At 32.5% G+C, this 18,400-nt stretch overlaps 1 protein-coding gene across 1 annotated transcript in view; it reads left to right on the top strand.

Annotated features, from left to right (window-relative positions):
- The first annotated feature begins 382 nt into the window (after positions 1-382).
- LOC113551406 (peroxidase) overlaps positions 383-18,400 on the top strand; it is a 33,025-nt gene continuing 15,007 nt past the window's right edge. Inside the window, exon 1 of the mRNA XM_026953636.1 lies at positions 383-546. The gene's annotated coding sequence lies outside the window, so the exon portion shown is untranslated. The remainder of the gene's footprint in view (positions 547-18,400) is intronic.

Genomic DNA, 18,400 nt, shown 5'->3' with positions numbered 1-18,400 from the left:
TAAAATGTTGTTGGAAAAAATTGTAATTACAATTTTTTAATTTTTTATGTCTTATATGTATCTGGTATTTATATATTTATAATAATAATACAATTTATATAATATACACAATTTACACAAATATTAACACGAGACACACACACACGAGTGCGCGCGCGCGTTCGATGTCTATTATGATGTCAAGAGGACAAGGTGTGTCGAGTCGAGTGTATAAACCGCATAGTTGAGCAGGACCTCCACGGGAAAAAAATGCACACCAAAAATCGAACCAAGAACCGAGCAGCTGACCCTGCGAGATGAGAGAAAAAAACACACCACCAAAACGGCGTCACAATCACCTTGGTACTTTCACAAAACTGATATTATATGAACAGAATCGCAAATCCCAAGAGGTCCATTCGTTTCCGAACCGGTGTTGTGGTTAGGTTACGACGCGCGCCGAACGTTATAGTATACAAGACGTGTGAGGAGTAGGTATAGTATTATATTGTGCACCGATATTTTTGCCGAACACTCAGACGACAATCAACGCCCAACCGCATTAAGGTAGGCAAATCATAATGCAAAGTCCAAGTGATATGCTTTATTATTTATTATTATCATAATAATATTAAATTTATAAATTATTAAAAAAAAAATAAAAAATAGAAAAAAATAAATACGAACAATTTATTATACTTATTGCTTTAATTTAACGGTTTTCTCAAAACGAGTTGGACAATTTGACAATAAAAGGTACGTAAGAAATTTTTGATCAAAAATTATTATTTTACACTTCGTATTTTTTTCTTCTATTTTTTTTTTTTTAGTAATTCTAAGACGTTCGAAACTTTAAAACTAACTTATGTTTATGAACAAAAAACTACCTAATTAGTTTTACACCTTTATTTAATTAATTCGAGTAAAATTAGATTAATATATTTGATTTATGGAATACATAATTAATTATAAAAAATGTCTATAATTAATTTAGTCCTTCGTGTTTTTATTATTTAGATTTTTTTCGTTATATTTTACACCACCATTATAATTTATTAAAAATAACATTTACCAGTTCATAATAAGTAAGTTTAAATAATTACATGATTCGAACGTTTTAGTATTAAGGATGTTACGTTATATTAAATCTTTATGATATAATCAATAATGGACGTAAGCTGTAAGAATATAATACGATTGATAAAATTACAATTATTGGAAAATGAGCTTTTAAATGAAATATTATATTATTTAGGTAATTACAAAACAACCAATAAGAATATTTAAATCGTTAAAAAAAATAAAAATTGTTGTCTTATAAAATAAATCAACATTGTGACTATTGTAATATTTCAGCGATTAGAAATTTATTTTTTTGATTAAGAGGACGCCATACCCGCATGTGTTGTTTCTGTCTTACTAACGTACATCATAACAAATTTTCGTTCAGTAGAATACGTTTTGTGACGTTAGCTTTAATATTAGAATAAATTTACCTATTATAAAATTTTAAGGTAAGAATATTATCCAGACATGATCAATGACATATGCTTTTAATGATATTATCATTTTAAAGGGAGTTATGAACATTTTAAAGTTGTTATATTTTACATAGCTTTAATTCACTTTAAAATAATGATATCATTAAAAGCATATGTCATTGTCTGGATAATATTCTTACCTTTAAATTTTATAATAGGTAAATTTACTCTAATATTTAAAGCTATCGTCGCAAAATGTATTCTATTGAACGAACATTTGTTATGATGTACGTTAGTAAGGCAGAGACAACACATGCGGGTATGGCGTCCTCTTAATAACGAAAAAATTCTCACGCACCTATAGATATAATAAAATAATGGTATATTATTTCCTCCGATATAACTATACAGTATAGATTGGTCTAGGAAAAGAAATCGAAATCCTGTCTTACCACCTTATTGCTCCTATTATCAAATGTCAATCACACATTTACATTGTTATAATGCATTAGTGAACCTATCACCTTTTCTCCGTCGGCATGTCAATATTCCCAACGTAACCATATAGTTTGAAATGTTATAAAAGGAGAGTTGTAAGTGTGTGTAGTGTGTGTTCAGTGATTTCGCAGTCGAGTAAAACCCGAACGATTATGTTATTATACATAAGTATAATATATATATTTTTTTTAATGAACTAATAGCAATTCAAATACATTAAAATTGAAAAAGTTCTCATAATGATTTTGGTTTTTACTAATTTAATTGTTAAACACGCATATATGGGTACTAGCAATCGGTAATAAAAGTGACATCTAAAGTGTCTAATATAAAATTCGCATATGATTTATATTACATTAAAAAAAACTTATGCAAAAATACTAAAAAATAAAAATAGAAACTTTCACATCTAATAATACCAATCGTCTACCGACGTTATTCGTTATTTTTCCCATAAAAATCATCCTAGTTATTTTTTTAAAGAAAATTTTAGTAGTTTCTATATCGCGTTTTCGAACACTAAGTATATAGTTATAAAATTTCAATATTAATAATACGTTATAAGAAAAATAATATCCCATGCATAATAGGTACTTATTTACTCGTATATATTAATTATACGCACCTACGTCAATAATTACGGTTTACAACGGATAAGTAAATATTCTTAGACAATTGAATCTTTGAGAAAAGAATAAAATCATAATTGAGTAATTATTAATGTTTGAAAAGTTAAAAATGTAAAAAAAATTCATAAAACGTTAAAAGATCACGTAAACTGTAACGCATTCTGTAAACTTCATTTTAAACGTAAATACGCGGAATAAAATAGTCATTTACGCACACTTCTATGTATAATCATTTATCAAATATTAGACTATTAAGAAGAAAAAAAAAGATGCAAAATATATGTTTTCGAAACTAATAATAAAACGCACAGTTTATGGCAGGAATGAGTAAACACGTATCGACCAGAAAAATATTATATTATATATTTATGTGTGCCCAGCAGCCATATTTCACATTTTTGTAATGAACGCGTGCGCGGATACGTTCAAAATACCGTACCCGTAGGTGCCCGTCGCGGATGAAGTCATATCGGTAAAAACTGGACTTTCACTACTTACGTACATTTCGACGTTTTAATAATATATTACACTATTTATATACATGCATAATATTTGACGTGCACCGTCGCGGCCGGTCGGCATATGCACCGTGAATTTAGGACCGCTCGTTAAAGTCCGTGTACGTTCGTATAATATATTTCGTATTCGATGATGATACCTTCGAATAATTTTTTTTCGGCGTATTCACTCGAAATATAATATCATAACGGCATATCGAAAGCTAAACGATGGGCGATGAGTTTGCCCGCGGACATGTACCCGTAAGGCAAAATTAATTTGTCTGCAACAATTCCTCACAAAACTATACAAAATGCACTAGTCGCCCTAAATTAATTGTATGTACGACCATAACATTACATCTGGCGTAAGATAAAAGGAAGGCAAATATGTGTCAGCGTGACGTCGTGGTCGCGAGACTTAACTATAATTATTAAATGATAAAAATTAAAAAATCATAAGGTGAAAGAATAAATACAACATTTTCAACAATAATAATAATAATTGGCAAACATTGTAATTTGTCAAAAAGAAATATTTTTACGTTAAAATTACTCGAGTAAGTGAAATTATCTTCTTTATATCCGATGCGTTATTTTATTTTTTGAGCAATTATTGATACATTCACGGCTCAGGGTAACTGATATTGGTTAATACTAACATTGCTAACTGGTATTTTACAAATATTAAAAAAAGCCGCTGATGGCAACTGGTCAACATCCTGGCACGCACGTGATATAATAAAATTATTAGTGTAGTACCAGTACAACCATTGGTACTACACTATAGGTCCTGTGTAAACAGTACTGCACACGCATAACATCACAGTGGAAACAAAATATTTACAATATTATTTTAATTATAATAACAATATTGTAATGCGGTTGAAAAAAATTGAATATATACACGACTTGTATATAATTATAATTTTCTAACGTACACAACTGCAACAGGTACACATTATAAATGCGTTTGAAAACGGCGTGTGCCGATCCAATGTAGATTGTATAATACACTATATTATATTTGCCGACAGCCATGTATCTGATTAAAATAATACGTTCATAAAAGAGATTAAAAAGATTAATAATTAATAATGATCTCTGTTGTATACTATAATATATAAGATACTAAGATGATCCATTTAATTGGTGGATACACTTATTATTTCGAAAAGTAATAAATATTACATATTTAAAAATATTATTTTTTTTAACATAATTAATATCATCGCCAGACACTGCAGCTTTTGGTTAAGTATTTTTTATAACCATTCAAGCTTTCGATTTTTTTTAGCGATATTACTTACATTTTTATACAGTTTAATATTCAAAAACAGATATTTTGATTTCTGAAAACTGAATTTCTTTTCAGAATAACAAAAAATTTAAAAATTATATTGATAAAAAATATAATTTTATTAAAAAAACTTTATTTTTTAATAATTAAATTATGTAAAAATATCCATAAAAATATTAATTATCATTATCGAATAAGCGAATAAATACTTAAATGGATCAACTTGTATAGTATGATATAGCCATGGGGTTATAAAACTGTTTATACGGTCTCCCCATCACGGCTATATATTTATCATATAAATATACGATCGTTACATTGTTTAGGTACAGCCACCGATAGATAGACGCGTAGTGTTATTGCGCACTTGTACGTTAATCGACGATCCTTGAATTTCGATTTATATGGCTACAATATACGATATCGTTTTATGTAGTGCAGTGGTCGTGGGGTCGAGTCAATGTCGTCCAATATCGGGTCAGAGCGGACGATTAAATATCGTTCAAGTCTCCGCGCGTGGATGACCTTTATTTTTCCATCCACGTTAATGTGTTATAATTGTGTTTGAAATCAATGCATTTCACGATATTTATGCGTATAGAACTGTCGTATGTGTGCACTCGGACACACGAATTCATCAGTCCATGGATATTATAAAATGCCAAAAATGAATAAGTACAATATAAGCGTAATTTAAATAATACCTATATAATATATTAATATATATGTATATAATATCAAATATACTATTTTTGGTGCTTTACGGAATCTCAAAGATTAGGATCCAATATTTTTAATTTTATTCGTGAATATATTGTAACACACGTTTGGCTTCAAGCCTTCTTTGCGCCGATTCCCGAACCATTTCGTAGTTTGTGCTAAGTTCGTGCGTGTGTCTACAATACATATAGCACACTACCCAACCCAAAAAACGCGTTCAATGTGTTTATATTTTAGTTTTTACATTCGAGGACGTTACCGCATACACCCGAAAACACACACACTTACACACGTGTAAATAGTTTATGTGTATTGTACATAAAATATTATATCGGGCTATTATGATCTTAGATTTTGGCCGACGGCGATTCGCTCCGGTTATTGTTGACGAAATCGCTACTAATCGAATATTGTTATGTTTGTTTATCTAAGCATCTGCGTGGCCATTAGCCTCGGGCGCCGTGGCCTGTGATATTGCAAAATTAACCTTTCGCTCGTTCGGACAGACCTGTATAAAATATACGCGTTTTATTACGGGTAAGTATGTGGTGATGCTGCGTGTGTGTATATTATATACTGCAAGTGCCTAACCTGTACAGATGTTTAAACTAAAATCCCACACGAAATCCAATATCGTCTTCATCGTATTATAGCTATAGATTTTAATATACTGCGGGCGTATGCCTATATTAAACGCCGAAATACTGTAGAAAAGATAAATCGTAATAATATTCAATAACGACGTTATAATAATATATTCTATTGTTTGAGTAGAGATTTACTTTTCATTCTTAATCTCGTACGAGGTATAACGACCGCTCACAATGTCACGTATATATATATAACGAGTAATAATTAAGATATATACGAGTCTATAATTGATATTGTACCACACCGCCGTAAATACGCTGTCCCATCGCGTGCGCGAATATTTTATTGTTTATTTTATTATATAAATCGTTTTGACGTCGATCACAATTTATAAAAATATTTATTCATTTTTTTACAATTACGCCTTTTCCGTTCACATAATAGACATACTAGTCATACTACTATTACTATTATGTATAATATGTGTATGTGTGTAATATATATTTGCAATTAACACGGGGGGGCCAATTGATTTTTGTTAAAACCTTGCTGAACAAGCGCAGTTAGTATAGTAACGGGCATTGATTAATTTTTTTAATTGGAAATTTCATAACGTTTTCAAACGTGTTATTAAAATAATTTAGAAATTTTATATTATTCTATTATATACCTACATATATGCTGCTTCAAACGGATGTGCGATTATCAAATTTTCAGAGACTATTCACTGTGAATCCCTCGCGAGTTACGCGCGCATGCAAGATCCCGGTACGACATTGACAAATATAATATATAGGTATTATGTTTTGCCGTCGTTTCATAGTCATGCGTCTAAATTGACAGTCGGCGTTGGGAAACACACTGAACCGAATAATTACATAGGTCATCGCGGCAGCTATTGTTCCGCGGGTTATAAGGATGACTTGAGGACGCGCTGTAGCTTAGCGGTGTTACGTCACACATACATTTTTTTATGTTTATATAGAGTGCTCGTGTAAAATTGGTACATGTACTAGCCTACCGTAAATCGCAATAACTGTGTCCCGATAAATTGTAAATCTGTAATAACTAATCATCGAACGTAATACATAATTTCACTGTTATCCTGTGTACTGTGCACCTGCGCAGGATGTAGGATTTCTAATATTTCTATACATTACTCGATGAACAATGCAGGACAACATGTGTTAAATTAAACGAACAAAAAAAAAGAAACGTCACATCATCGTTTGGTCCATTAAAAGAGCCGAAAAGAAGAACAGGGTTTTAAAATATTGGATTTCTCGGAAATGTGTTTTTTTCCAACAACACCTCTATATACACACGTTTAAGTGCTACAGATATAGAGTCACTCATTACACAACCCGTCGTAAAATCGTAAAAAAAATGTTTTATTTTTCCCGAGATAGTTTCACTCGACCGTTGTCATTATATTTATGTTATATATTTCATATCGCTCATAAAGTCATAACTTGCAGTTGTAGCAGTTGCACCAAATCGTTTGCACGATCGTGTTACTATAACTCGCGTGTGTTATTAACGAACACTTAACATTTACAAGAAAAAAATACGAAAAACCCGTTCCTGTAGTAATGCAAACACATATTTTCATTTTTATTTTTCGAAAAAGAGAAACCTACGATGTCATCGATGAATTTGTTTTTAGCCAACCGATACTTGATGATGTCGGAACGGCGTACATCAAATGCGAATCACATTAGATATTACAGTTTAGAAGGTGCTGTTAGGTTAACCTATGACCCAACGTAACATAACCCGACGCGCGTCCGAGCTACGCGACCCATTTAGCGCATAATACACACACTGCACACATTGACGTATACCGAGGGCGTACGTTGGTTCGTATAAAAACAATTGCCATGTTCGGATCGCTCGTTAATATATACATTTCTTCTCTACCGCGATAATCCGGGCGAGGGCCGAGCTAATTGTACAGTAAAGTACGTATAACAGTGTAGTATCTGTGTATCACAGCGTATACTGTTATAAACTTCAGTATTATTATGACGTGTATTATATGAATACGTCTATATAGTAGTCGAATGTAGGAGATTTTTTTTCCAACCGGGTCATCATCAATCACACGCCAACCGGCTGATTGCAATCCACATATATTATAATCAAGTAATATATAGGCAATGTAGGCAACCACTACTGCAGCACGGTTGCACAGCTTCTGGTCTCGAGGCGTGGCAAATGTCGAAACGGATAATTTCTTGTAGACGACGGACATCGATGGGTATGTAATCGCAATGCAATAGCTGCAACACACGACAGACGACGACTGCAATGCGATCCATTGGTATCGAAGCAGAGTAAAAAGTTTACGTTGAAGCTCATCTTGACGTGTCTGTACTGATAATCGGAGCGAGCTTATTTACACACTTGTAGCCACAATACAACGTACACACGACAATACAATCTTAACAAATTGTAACAATATTGTATTATAATATACAATAATTATATATGGTATTGTCACAGAATGCATTATACAATTATTTCATTTATTCTGTGGTATTCTGTGAAGAATGGAAACGGAAACTACTCGGGGACGAAATTATATATGTCTATATTTATGAATTTATGATATATAGGAGATATTGATGCGTTATGACGACTGATTGTTCGATCTCGAAAACACAATATTGTCATTATATTATTGGGTCCATTGTCGTCCGGAAAGAGTAAACCTCGCCGGAGAGGGATGAGCCTGTATACATGAGCATTGCGTCTATTAATATAATGCACGACCGTGATACCGTCGCCTAAATAATAATACCCATGTGTTATAATATCGTTATACTGTTGTCGCTGTTATGTACAAAGCCCTGGCCAAGTGAAAGGACGTAAAATGTTTAAGTAGATACGTAGCAGGTGCAATAATATAACATACACGAGTTACCTGCAGACCTATATGTACAACTGCATCATAATGCAGCGCAGTAAATTCGGCCGGAGAACCATCGAAATGTCACGAATATTTTCTTCCGTTTTTCTATATATATATATATAATTAATAATAATTATTATTCCCGTGTAAGCGTACACTCGAAACACACCGCGGTCGTCATGTAACATATCAGTATACGTCTGCATGAATCATGATGATATATCATATACATCATACCGACAGATGTGAGTCCCAGCGCCGTTTGTATATACATCACAGACCTATAATTTGGTCCACGGTGTACATGTAACCTAACGTGTATACTATATAAGCAATATAATAATATGATATATGACGCGTCTCGCATAGTCATGTACACCATAAGTCAGGTACACCGAGTACTCCAAAAAGACATAATACGGCGCCCCGTCGTATAATATTATATCATAATGGACATAATATACTATCTGAATATAGCGCCAGTCACGTTTCGCTGTTCGTTATCATTTAACGCCATTGTTTTGGACCCAACTCGCGAGCAAGCGCCGAGCTGTGTGTACTTACACACACCGTCGTCGGTCCAGTGCTGAGCACCAAACATTTTAACGCCCGAAAATATGATATAATAATAATAATATCATAGTATAAATCGTGGGCGTTTGAATAAAGCACTAACTCGGGAGAACGAAAACTATTATGATATTTAATTTCACGTGCTCTGTCTCTCTCGTAGTGTGTGTGGACGTTTTACTGATTTACTTTGGCGTGGTGTACGCAGGAGAGCGGGTCGATCGTCATATTGTTATAATCGTTCTGACAGACATACTAGCGCCGCCTGCAGAGAAGAAAATACCAATTCAAGTATTCAAAGATAACAATATATTATATAACAGTCATATAATTACTATATATTGAAAACAGTGTTTGAATTTTCCGAGATAGCTCAACCGTACACTATTCAACCAAGGTAATAGTCTGTTCGTTGTACAATAACGACAATACTATACAATCCGCATCACATAAAAAATCTATTTTAAATTTTTCCAATAACTCTATTAAAAAATACTTAATGTATTTTTTTTTTATAAATATAATATTATTATAATTTATAATCATTATGCAATCATCGGTTTCCCCGAGGTCGGGCTTATTATTGTGAGTGAATACGAACAACTGAAAAATTCGTCAATTCGTCATTATCCCCGCCACCATGCGACATCGTATACAGTGTTGTATGCGAATTAAATATATTTGATGTTATTGCTTATTTTGCTAAATATAATATTAATTTATGAAAAACATTATAAACTATAGGCCATAGGGCGTCAAATCTCTAAATACATCTCGATATAAGAGTCTCGAAAAAGAAAAAGTTAAATGCGCAACACTTCTATACAACGTATACTAATATTTAATAATACTGTATAATGTTGACGATTTCCGCTATATCTATGTATACGTACAATTAATATAATACTATGTGTCCGTATACCAGACAGTGTGTACGTGTACGAATTAAATCGTATATGATACGTGCTGTTGCTGTAATCTGTAAAGCTCTTAACGATCGCGTGTACAGAGGTGCTTGAGAGCGAAATACACGATGCGAGTACGATTGAAAACGACTCGTCCCAGAGTTTGATATACGACGACGATTATCGAATTATCATCATTACTTTCAACAATCAAATTTGCATTTTATTTTTCAACGATTCCGTTATTCACTATACATTATAATATGTCATCCGGCGTGTATAATATACGAAATCGGCAGAGACGTGTACAAACGCAGCAAATTATTATCATGACTGATTTTTAAAATGCTATAATATAATAAATTAAACTTTTATGGAAATGGTTGCTATTTCTATGTAACTCAGTCGTTATGGAGAAAAATACAAAAACTTACAAGATTATCTAACGATAATTTGTGTACAATTTAAAAACAGATAATACATTATATTATATAAACAATAATTGAAACGTGTTTTTTTCTGGAAATTACGGGCTACTAGAAATATTTTAGAAATGTTTAGACATTTCTCAATTGGAAATTTCTTACAACACCTGTCTGGCTATATTATACACGGTTTGCACTTATTGCTAAAATATATATATATATACCAAAGCGTATTTATATTATTATTAAAATCGGTCGTATTGAGACGTCGTCGCGGCCGACGACGGCCCAGAGAAAAGCTCCGCGACAATAACAATAAACATGCGCGTTAATATAAAATTATACATGCCGCAGTCGTTTGGGCGGACGCATAAAATTTACATGCGATTATAAATACTCGCGCATCTTTGTGTATATGTGTTTACGAGGAAAGCGTCGTGTTTTTCTGTATATATATATATATATATATAGGTGTACTGTACCGCACACGTATTATAATGACGTAAGTATACATATAGGTACACGCGAAACGAATATTATGCGCACACGCTGCATTGGATGATTGTGAGCAGAGCGTCGTAAATCCGTAACATTCATCACAAAAAAATATTGTGTACACGACAATATGTATACAATATATAATATCTATATATATATATATATATACATACAATGTGTATATGACCTCATTCTTAACACAGCTGTATATATACGAACACGCTGAAGTGTATAGGTACGCAGCACACGACAAATAACGTATGAGACCGCGCGGGTCCCTGTACCTGCATAATATAATAACGATCACGACTATAACTCGGTCTTGGATATAAGGCGGTTCCATTTATCGGCGACTTGTTATTATAATATATATATATATATATATATATTATCGTTATTGTAACATCGTCTTTATTATCTGTACCACATCATCAGGAAACGTGAAATGTTTCTGAAGTGGTCCGCGAATGAGAAAAATTTGACTGCCCGTTAAATTTGACACAATTTCAATATGATATATACAAATCGAGTGACGCCCGCGGCCGATATGCTCGACCAATCTATATATGCGTGTATAATAACGACATATATTTTCATCGTTTACCGTCATATTACCATAAAACGTTTTAGACCCGTAACGCAGCATAAGCACACGATAATAATGTACCTATATAACGTGAGTGATACATAATAACGCGTATACTAAGCGCTGCAGTGATGATCTCATACAAAAGTGTTTTGAAAGTATACATAATATGTACTAAGCCGTCGGAGTGTCCAACCGCACAGATGTTGACGATCACGAATAAAATTCAAGCTAAAATTGTTCTGAACAGTTAACACCTATGTACTATATTTTAATAAAACCAATGAATTAGATGAATTGACACAGTAAGTTATATGATCATCGAACAAGCCAAACGATTCATTTTTGCTCGCAGCCGTAACAATTCCAAGTTATAATCCATTCGGAGTTCAGACGCGCGAGATTAACCGCCATGAGTTCGGTGGGAAACACCGGCGGGACCTGCATCGCGTCAAAGAATTATTTTTTGTCCGACATTAATTATCATTTTGATCCATCAACAAAATATCGAAAACACACGGCGTACTATGCAGTAGCTACCTATACCTATATATCCTATGGGAACGCACCACTGCGTGTAATATATACAATCATATAATATGACGCATATACAACGATATGTAATAACATTTCGATCGTGTCCCGTGTACAGCAGCATTATCTAACGCTCGCGTGATGCATTTTGACGAGATTTCGCGCTCGGCAGCCGGAAAGCAATACATTACCTATCGTTTGTCTAATGAGATTTTCGGGAAACGAACGACTACGTAATGTGGCGTGTGAGTAACCACATAGGTATATTTCGTATATTAAATGAAACCGACGTCTCTGAATAATAACAGTTATAATAATAATAATAATATGATTTACTCTCATATCCCGATCTGAAAATCCATCGTACGCGCACATACTATATAGATCGTTATAAATACGTTTACGGACAACGGACACGATTTTATTCGACGATTTCGTGTACGCTAATATATAACGCTAGGTACAATAATAATAGACGCAAGTACATGCATTGTACCTATATTACATGCACACATTATTATATTGGTCGGATGACGTTTCGGATTAACGAGGAGAAATTAGGAGCTCATTAAAACGGATTGTTCGCACTTATGCGCGCGTTTCCCAATTCGAATTTACCCGTGTATGCATATATTATACATAATAATTTATTATATTCACGACTACGCAAATTATTGTATAATAATATAATATATTATATACATATACATATATACGAAAACATTTATCGCTATACGCGTTTGTATGTATACTATCGATATGTGTATGTGTGGTTGAAAAGTTAATTAAATCCGTTGTGTAATAAATAATGTATAATATAAAAGAGCACGTGAAATATTGACGAACGATGTAGTAAATACATTTAGGCTGCACAGTATACACGACGTGTGTGCTGCAGTACGCGTGTGCGGTCGTGAGAACGTCTCGTCGGCGGCGAAATGGCGCATTGGCCAATTTAAATACTGAATAATAAAACGTATTGAAACAACATCGTAATCGATCATTTTTTCACGAGCACATCGCGCGCGGCGTGCTGCTGCTGGTCCTCGGCGGTATTTCGAAGGACTCGTTACAAAATCAAATATTTAGAAGAAAAAAATCCGACCGGCGGTCGCGACACGCGAAAATTGTGTTTTCGATTCAGTGCGGTTTTCACGACCCGTCCTTGGGCCCGAAGACTATTGTATAGTAGTTATGTGTTTTACAGTTCATATTATATAGTCGCTGTACACACACATACATTTTGCATATATATATATATATATATATATATAGAAGCAAAACCTACGAAAAATAAGAAAAAAAATCCAATCAATAAATAATATCTATGATATCGTTGCGATTATGATATCTGCATGAAAACCCGCCGAGTATATTTATTATGCAACGCGTTTAAAAAATATGAATCGGTAGCGCAGATTTTCACGTTGTCACGTTCGCGGATCATATTCTATTATATCGCACACCGCGCTGAGAGAGTATAATATATATAATATTTAATGAAACATTTTATTTCTACAATATATATCTCCGCAATACTATTATAGGTTTATAATCTATATAGTTCAGTTTAATATCGCTCTCGGCGGGAGCAGATGACACACACAGCAAGCCGTATTCAATATATACCGACATTAATCTACATAATATATTATACATGCATGTGTTATATATATATATATGCTGTCGTGTGTGTGTTCATTTACGGTGAAATATACATGTATATAAACTATATGGTATTACAAAATGGGCGCACTCACACACACATATTAAAAATATAAATAGGCGTTATTACAATATTACCATGTTACAACTATGATGAAACCGGTGCAAATTTCTTATGATACACAGCAGCTCGGACACGATTTTATAAGATAATATATCAATGTAAATATATAACTGCGGCAGCAGCGGACTTCGATCCCGGCAACGGCCGTGCCCGCGCGCTCTCGGCCATCGATCGCAGCTGTATAGCTAGTATTTATAATATACTGCTTAAAGTATTTGTGCGCACTAAGCTCCGGGGTCATTACGTTCACCGTCGGACGACATTCCACATTTCCACTGCGTGATAATAATGGATATCACATAATATTATACACATACATTTATAAACTATAATATATATATATAAGTACGACATCGACGTCACCGCTCATTACCACGCACGATACCGACGGTTTATATTATTTCACGGTCGAGTTGGGCGCGAGAGATATTTCCCGATGACAATATATATATATATATATATATATATATTAAACACGTGCTATAATATATTATTGGGTGTATTAACGCACACCTCGTGCTGACGACCTGCAGAATTTCGCAACACGCTGCGGAAGAATGTATACAGATTACATACGTAATTCAGATCGTACCGGAACGACGACAACATATATAATGTATTATTCTATATAAAAGTTTATATTAACTTATATATTATTATACATATTGTGTATTTTTCGTTGCAAAAACGTTGTACGTTTTCGGTAAAATGTTGTGTCAATTTTTGGTGTTTTACTTTTTTTTAAACAAGAATATACCTTTACGTATACCTTCCTATTCAATTCATATAATGTTATTATTTATAAATTTCACTCCAGCAATTACATTATGAGTTTATAACACATACGTTGGTTTAGCGGCACCCACTTGTCACGCCATCCTGCTCTCGTATATATTATACATCATCGCGGTTAGATACAATAATAGTAGTTTATAATATGATATAACAGTCGCTGGAGACTTCAACGCTAGTCTCGTTTTTGTCACGACGACCGCGACGTTGCGGCACACGCATGCCCGCAATTGCGGCAGCGCGATAAACACAATCAATCATCTCGACGTAGACCACATATTATTATTATTATTGTTATTATTATTACTGCACTTGTCTAATTTGCAACAATTGCAACGTTGCGTTGCGTTGCGTAATGGGTATTGTCAACGGGCGCATATTGTAAGTTTATAGGTACCTATATAGATGCGTGCCCACACGGCCACACGTACATATTATAATAGATACGTCGGCGGGCACGCGAAACGTTTCGTATGTGGGTCTTATAGGTTCCCTCTGTCGTGGTCATCGTAATGCGCGGCCTGCGTGACGGATATAATATTGTTATGATTTATGAAGTATCTGCATATGTTATCGTTAATGCCACGCTGCGGGATGAAAGACTATACTGCGTGTGGGGAAGTGAATGATAAAATTAGTAATCAGAATTTAAGTTCCGTCATATACTAGCAAATTAATCGATTATTTTTTTGACATTACATACATACGTAATAGATAATATTTTATTATATTATTTAAAACAGTTGAAAGTCAGCAGAATGACCCTCTTTTTATTGAAGGTTTAGAAGGTCTTAAGCCGCGTATGTACACAGATATCCTAGGTTGCGCTTAAGGTTGCAAAGTGCGTGTCACCAAATACTTCACGGTGATCCGAAATGTGTTGACCGTAAGAAATCGAAATTTATCGTTATAATAATATATTCGCATGGACCGTAATCGCTATTTTATAAATAGTAATTGATATTAAATAGAATATAGAATATAAAATATAATAGAGATACTCTATATATTTATACATACAATTAAATAATAATAAATACGAAAAACCGGACTTTCATTGTTAAATGAAAGTGTAAACGAAAACCGGTCCCGGCAAATAGTTGTTTGATCAATGCCCTCTTGTTTGTTTCATTATGGAATTGTTTCAGCTAAGTGATCCGATTGTATAATATCCAGGTGATAGTAAAAACGATTGTGAAAAACTATACCTTGGGATCTATTCTGTGTCCTGTTTAGCGTATACCACACACACGCACGCTCACACCATTCTGATGTAAATTTGATATTAAATACTCTCAACTTACCTATAATGTATTGCACGTCGTATAACAATATTGTATAACATGTAATATAGGAACACATCTGTTACTCGATAAGCGTTAAGGATACATAGACACATAGTTATTAGTTTTACTTATTGTTATTACTTATAAATATCATAGTGATATGACGTATAATATACATTATATTATTCTAAAGGTGTAGTATATCAACATCTACATATATATATATATATATATATATATACCTATAATATAATGTATACAGATCATTTATAGTATCCAAACAAATATCTTTCATATACATGACTTACAAAGCGTTATGTTTCTATTGGTTGATAAATTGCATTGAAAAATAATCATATATAAATAATACGAGTATTTTACGAGTCAGTTTGCATTACAAATCTATAATATATAATGATCGATACACATAATAATAATATATTAATGACCTTATCCGTGTTCCATTTTTTATTATATTTTCAATAATTTGGTACTTAAATTATCACCGCATACCGATAATAAATTACATACTCTATAGATATACAGGCACTTAGATATATAGGTCTAATCGAAGCGATAAGCATTTAAGTCTAAGGACATTATATTGTAAGGACGCATATAATATTATGTACGATTTTTTTCATTGTATAATTACCGATATCACCCTCATAATAATCTTATTTACACAATGACTTTGTTATAAAAATGACCTTATAAAGCAAAACTAACCAGTGAGATAATTTTTTATGGTATCATAATTCATAATAATATTTTTCGTCTAATTTTCAATTATTTATAAGTACAACATATTATAATAATACATCGAGTAGATATATACAAATTACGAGGTTTTTGTATGTTATAACGGTGCGTAGCATATTTTCAATACCATTATTAGAATTTAGAACTATAATATATATGTAATAATGACTTTTTACTGCGCCTTTTTACAAATATTTTTAGTTAGTGATATCCACGAATCACCTCATATATCAACACAAATGATTTATCTATTTCACATATTTTAGCTTTATGTTGCATATTATTGTATATTTTAACTAAATAAATACGAGGAATGCATATTACGCCTTGCGATTTATTTCAATAAAATACGCGATAGATAACACGTCATATTACGCTGATAATGCAAATTCCATAAAATCAGTTACTCTGTCTTGGGCATAAAATAAATTTCTATAAAAAATTCTATGGATTTATTAGAGAGTACTTGAAATGATTTAATTTTAAGAGTAACTTTGGTTTTTCCACACAATCTACATTTTAAAACTATAGAAAATGCTTCACCATTTTTACTTACAAGTAATATAATATAATGGAAATTATTGATAATTTCATGGTATATTTTTATAACTTTATTTTATATTTTTTTTATTCCATTTTAAGAAAATTAAATACATATTTAAATAATTCACTATTTTATAGTGCACATAAATCCTAGCCCTATAATCATTATACATCATGTACAATTAATAATATAAATAATATGAGTATATTATATAATCCGTTGTCGACCGTGCTTAGTTAAAAATCGTGGGCTCGTCATTCTACGTAATAAATCAATCACGCATTGGATTACCCTACATTTACTTTAAAAAATATAATGTAGTGTACTTTATGTACAATGTACATAATATATTGTGATATAATAAATAAACACAGAAACGTTTACTAACAAGAAGATTATATTGTCGTTATTTTTTACGACACACGACAACAGATTATTTTATAATGTTCTTATAATGCCCATAGAAACACACATATACACACGCATATTATGCACATATTAATGTATATTATATACCTATATACATGGAGAGAACACAATAACATAATGTTATGCTCGGAGCGCACAACTTTTATTCACGCTTACACACGTCGCATTATAATAATAATAATAATAATAATGATAATATTAGATACACGTAAGTGACAGTTTATAATGTGTAAATCATGCGGAAAAAATGCCCTAGGACTACCGTACAAGAAAATAAACGAGTTCGATTATGGGTCACACAGACAAGGTGAGCTATGTCTCGGCGACTCGATCGGTATCTCCTACAAGAGTTCGTATATATATATATATATTATACAATATAATTGACGTAGATTAAATCGTTTTGTTTTGAAATTAAAATTACAACAGAACAGTAGTAGTTGTTACACATATTATAATCTCATATTTTTTTCGACCTCGATACAATTTATTTCTATAACCTTGTCGCGAGGTAGGTTTGTCAATAATAATTAATAGCTTCGCATAAATTCTTTAAAATGTTTTGCGGGTCGAATATTAATTATCACAATGGAATTCTGTCCAATTATATATTTGCGATATTCAAGTACAACCACAAAGTAAATAATAATATAATATAACTTTACCCGCAG

This window comes from Rhopalosiphum maidis, chromosome 2 (assembly GCF_003676215.2).
Source record: "Rhopalosiphum maidis isolate BTI-1 chromosome 2, ASM367621v3, whole genome shotgun sequence".
Classification (NCBI taxonomy): Eukaryota; Metazoa; Arthropoda; class Insecta; order Hemiptera; family Aphididae; genus Rhopalosiphum; species Rhopalosiphum maidis.
Note: the sequence above shows the minus strand (reverse complement) of the source record. Positions and strands in the feature narration are given on the sequence as shown.